The sequence below is a fragment of the Limulus polyphemus genome, unplaced genomic scaffold (assembly GCF_000517525.1).
Source record: "Limulus polyphemus unplaced genomic scaffold, Limulus_polyphemus-2.1.2 Scaffold2320, whole genome shotgun sequence".
Classification (NCBI taxonomy): Eukaryota; Metazoa; Arthropoda; class Merostomata; order Xiphosura; family Limulidae; genus Limulus; species Limulus polyphemus.
This window is the reverse complement of record NW_013667930.1, coordinates 78,064-83,962: the sequence shown is the minus strand read 5'-3', so window position 1 is coordinate 83,962 and position 5,899 is coordinate 78,064. Positions and strand designations below refer to the sequence as shown.

At 38.0% G+C, this 5,899-nt stretch overlaps 1 pseudogene; it reads left to right on the top strand.

Moving 5' to 3' along the window:
• The first annotated feature begins 1,684 nt into the window (after nucleotides 1-1,684).
• The window catches only part of LOC106466610, a 79,488-nt pseudogene continuing 75,273 nt past the window's right edge, over nucleotides 1,685-5,899 (top strand).

Sequence of the window (5,899 nt, the reverse complement as noted above, 5' to 3'; positions counted from 1 at the left end):
GCGAGCATGTTTGGTGTGACAGGGATTCGAACCCGCGACCCACTTAACTTTAAGAATATAATTCATATTTTCCCCTATGGATCCAGACTTCTGGGACATCCTGTACTTTACAAATAAATTCAGAACAATATGGTTGTTGTTTGTAATTAAGCACAAAGCTACACAATGGGCTATCTGTGCTCTGCCCACCACTGGTATCGAAACCTGGATTCTAGCGTTGTAAGTCCGCAGACATACAGCTGTGCCACTGGGGGCTATACAATATGGAAAGCTCTACAAAGAAAACTTCAGTCATTAATCATCATCTCTGAGCTTCAGCAGCAATGTGGATAGCCCTCTGGTGGCTCTTCGGTAAGTTTGAGGGATTATAAAGCAAATTCGGAATTTGATCTCTACGGTGGACGCAATGCAGATAGCCCCATTCCGCGGATCTGTACTAAAATAAACAAATAAACAGTTCAATATAAGTAGTCATACATAAAGGATTTTTAAATGAGTTCTAAATATCCAGTCATAGAGTTTTAGCCTGAAACGAAATGTAAAAAAACAAAACAAAAAGTACAAAAAAAAATGGTGTACAGTTAATAGAAAAGTAACTACTTAAAATCTGACATTTCTGTTGGAGTCCAACACAATCCCACTATAACTTAGTCTTCCGGTGTGTTCGCGGAAGGTTTCTGAATTCACAGCACTAAAATCCGGAGTTCAAATCCTTGCGGTGGACAGAGTGCAGATATACCATTGTGTAGCTTTTTCCTTAAAGAACTACAACAACTTAATCTCTTTGAGTGTATGCAATTCGTAATTAATCAAACTGTAGAGACAGGGTTTTGATGATAAAGTGACCTGCGCCAAACTAGGTGTACTTATTAGACACAGTTTCAATCGTTCAAGTGAAAAACAAAAACAGTTCTAAATCACGTTTTCTGCCTTTTGATCTTTTTTCAAATTAATATCCTTTAACGGTTTAGGACGTTAAAAAATTATTTCTAATATATTTAATCCTATCGAGTTTAAAAGACAACATGAAGAATACGTGAATAGGTTAAAAATAACTGAAGAGCCAATATGATATGTTCCGACATTTTTATCTCGTCATAATCGAGCAACATCAATCACTTTATTTCCTAAAAATGTAGGCGTGGCTTGTGACGAATTGAATGACGCACACTTCGAGCTTCTCCGCGTGTAGTTTCATGTAATGCTGCATAGGATAAACACCACACGAGCTTCTTGCACTTGTAGTGATAAGATCGGTAAAGTAGATTCACTTCGAGGTCCTTCTTTTCTCGTTAGATGTAGGAACTAGAAATACATTAAGTAACAATGTGTGTGCAAGTCACTGAGCTACGAAGTGGAAACTCCAGAAGTGAACCCGAGCTTTGAAAATAACTGTTATAACGAAAAAAAAATCGTTAAAGATTTGTCACATGACTGGAAAGGCATCAGTTTCAATACAGAATTCGAAATATGTGAAAATAAATTACCATAAGTTTTAAATATCTTGAAATATTTCTTAGAAGTTGTCCAAATTTGGATTTTGTAAAGAAGAGGCGAGGCATTGAAAAAGTTTCTCTACCTATAGTTACAGAAGAAGAAAACCAACATTAAATACGTAGAAGAGAAAAGATTTTGAGAGAAATATTAATTTCTATGGAATTCTGTTATTGAAACTTCCGTAACTATGAAGTGTTCTATTACCTTCTTCCTGTCTAACCTCATATATTACATTGTCTTAATTTTATTAGAAGTTTCTTCAAGAAGTTGTATCGAGCGAGAACTCTCAATTCTTCCAAACCGAAATGCCTCAGAAATACGACAAGAAACCATTCTCCAACGACGCAAGACTACATCTACTGTGAATATTGTAATGCTGGCTCCAAATAATGACACATTACCTTATTCGTTACATAAAGTAGTCCCGGGTGTTTTGTATGCGATCCAAACCTTGAAGAAGAAAGGTCTGTACGAGAATCTTGGGGGCCGTCTAATTCAAACCATATACAAAGACACACAATGCTCGTCCACTACTGGTCCTCTTATCGCTTTTGACTATTACGTTTCTGGTGTGGCTGATGTCTTTCTTGGTCCCCTCTGCCCATACGTCTTGGCTCCAGTGGCTCGGTATTCAGCTGCATGGAACATTCCATTGTTGACTGTAGGAGGACAGAACAACAACTTTGATGCCAAAACACCTCATTATCGGCTCATGACCCGTATGAACGGATCTTATTCCCAGATTGGTCAACTGTTCCTGAAGCTGTTGCGGAAGTTTCACTGGACAACGGTTGCCTTGCTGTTCCACGACTTCCGAGATCAGTCACTTGGCCATTCCAACTGTTTCTTCACTTTAGGAGCTGTCTTCACTGCCTTAGGACGACAATCCTTCCACGAGGCCTTTGATGAAACAATACCAGAAGAAAAAGACTTTCACAAGCTTCTGCGAGAGATATCGACACAGGCTCGTAGTAAGTAGGAAGTTTTCCATGTTAAACCTTCACTGTAACAGGGTCTTCATGACAAACTAGATATCACAGATCCATTCGTGTGATTACCCAAAAATAATAGTAATCGTATCTAAAACCCTTTAGGTTGACCTTCTTTCAACTTATAAACGTTTGTTTTTCATTGGTTTAGAGATGAAAAGAATCACTCTTAGAAGTTGTGGAGTCTTTTGGGTCCTTTTCGTTTTGAATTGATTTTTTGTTTTCCATTTCTTGATTTGTTTCTCTCTAATTTGTTTGAAAGAAAGAAATTTTAAGTATTTACCAGATGTGTGGCTGGAATAATGATGCTAAAACTGTTTATCATGGAAAAATAAGTTTAAGACTTTTCGCGATATATCCGATTAGCATATGTATTGTCGAAAAAGATTTGATAACATGTTTTGAAGTTTTGCGATTAATAAGGCTGTTTACCTTATTATGTATCATAGCAGAATTCATAAACCAGGGGGAGAGTAACCCGTCGGCAGCACACACCACCTACATGGTTATTTTAAACTGAATATTGGGAATTGAGTGCAAAAGATAAAAGAGCGGAGTACGCTCCGATGCAAATCGTGAGCTCGAACCTTAGACCTTCCGATTTGTACTCTCTCCCAACGTGTTTTCTGACTGCGCTTCTTTCTGTTACCATGGCCAATCTGAGGGTCGCGGGTTCGAATCATCGTCCCATCAAACATGCTCGCCCTTTCAGCCGTGGGAGCATTATAATATGACGGTCAATCCCACTATTCGTTGGTAAAAGAGTAGCCCAAAAGTTGGCGGTAGGTGGTGATGACTAGCTGCCTTCCCTCTAGTCTTTCACTGCTAAATTAGGGACGGCTAGCGCAGATAGTCCTCGGGTAGCTTTGCGCAAAATTCAAAACAAACCAATCTTTCTGTCACATCTTTTACTCTGATATTTACTTCAATCAGTTAACTTCTGTTTCGGCGTTCTAACGTCCTCGTTTAACTACTGGACAGCAAACTCAGCACTTCTCCTCACGTGACAATGACTTCCATTAAATTATATACATGATTAATGAAGCTTTAAGAGCCATCAGAGACTTGTATCGATGTTAAAATAAAGTTTAGGTTCATTGTTACTGAAGAACAACAAAATTTCTGTGGATCCAAGTTTCGATACTTTCACACGTCATCTTTTTGTCCAACTTTTGTTAGTGCAAATTTACGTTACTTTACGCGGTATCGTGTATTTATCTATTATTATATCTTCTTTTGTCCTTATATACAAATCATTCTTTCACGATCCAAACGCTTAACATATAGGCCTCCGAGTTAATTAAGTAATTCCGTCAAATTAGATTTATCTCCTTCATGGGGACTGGAATTACTTTCTGTTAACATGACTCGGTTGGTTAAGAGTACATATTAATGAACACTTCTACTGACGCTTTTCCACATTTAAAAGTATTGTTTTAACACCAACAAATGATCATAAGCTTTCGTTTGTTTGTAGTTACGCATAAAGCTACACAATAAGCTATCTATGCTGTGGCCACCACGCGTATCGAAACTCAATTTTTAGCGTTGTAAGCCCACATATTTACCGTTGAGCCACTAGGGGGCGTAACATGATGTAGCAAAATAATGAAATTGAATTTCCTTGTCGGAAAACTTACTGTAAAACTTACTTTATCAGTAAAATTAACACATAATAAATAAAATATAAATAATAAATACATAACTGATGTATTTATTAACAATAAATGGTGGGTATTAATTATGCATTTATATGTATATTGCAAAAACTCAATGACAAGGAAACTGGCTGTCTAAATTAGCTTAAACATAATGTTAGTATACTTTATAGTCAAAAGCCTATTCCACACACACAACTGCCTAGTAGAAGTTAACATGGATTCTTTATCTTAAAGGCTCGGGAATTTCATTAAAGTCTGATCATGAGTGATACGATAATGCGACGCAAATCACCTTCCGACATCTCACTCGTTAAACTGGACCTAATTTCTCTGATCTCTTATTTGAAGGTGCTGTAGTTTAAATCATTTTCGTACCACGATAACTATTGTTGTCGTAATTAACAAGTCCGTAATAATACAATGCATGATTAATTATGTTGAACTTCTAGCTCATGGGACGTTATAATATGATGGTAAGTTCCACTATTTGTTGGTAAAGAGTAGCACAAGAGTTGTCGGTGGGTGGTTTTGACTAGCATGGCCTAGCTTCTAGGGGGCTCGACACGCAATCTGCTGGTCGGGGGTTCGAATCTCCGTCCTCGAACATCGTCCTTTAGGGTTACTGCCAGGGCCAGCCACTCGAGTGTAAATCTTTTTGGTTAATTACAAAATACCCCAGCGGCCGACCCCAGAACTAGATTGGATTAAGGTGGAATGAGGAAGGTGGTGTTGAGTAGCTTGCTTTCTTTCTAGTTTATCGGGGCTATTGGCACTCAATTCGCAGCGGATCACGGGATCGAAACCCGTCTTCGAGCATGCTCACCCTTTCAGTCTCGGGGGCGTTATTATGTGACGGGCAATCCCACTCTTCGTTGATAAAGCGTAGCCTAAGAGTTGGCGATTGATGGTGTTATTTAGCTGCTTTCCATCTAGTCTGATACTTTAAAATTAGGGACGAAGTTAAACAAGCAAACAAACTGTCGTGGATCGAAAGGAACCTCGACTCGCAATCTGAGGGTCGCGGGTTCGAATCCGTATCCCACCAAACATGCTCGCCCTTTCAGCTGTGGGGACGTTATAATGTGACGGTCAATCCCACTATTCGTTGGTAAAAGAGTAGCCCAAGAGTTGGCGGTGGGTGGTGATGACTAGCTGCCTTCTCTCTAGTCTTACACTGCTAAATTAGGGACGGCTAGCGCAGATAGCCCTCGTGTAGCTTTGCGCGAAATTACAAAACAAACAAACAATTTCTAAAGTGTATAATATTCATAGATTACTTTTTTAATATTCAAAAACTATATCGTTCTTAACCCAAAAATAATTTATAATTTTTCCCTATATAATATTAATGGTTATCAATTTTCATTTACACATACATTATGTTCGTTATTAACAAAATACATCTTTAATGGTTATCAATTTTCATTTACACATACATTATGTTCGTTATTAACAAAATACATCTTTAATGGTTATCAATTTTCATTTACACATACATTATGTTCGTTATTAACAAAATACATCTTTAATGGTTATCGATTGTCATTTACACATACATTATGTTCGTTATTAACAATCCCGTTTTTTCTTCTTTTTTTCATACCTTGGAGCAATTTTTCTCGAAGATTTGTTTGTTTGTAACTAAGCACAAAGCTACACAATGGGCTATCTGTGCTCTGCTCACCACGGGTATCGAAACCCTGATTCTAATGTTGTAAGTCCGCAGACATACCGCTGTGGCACTGGGGGGGG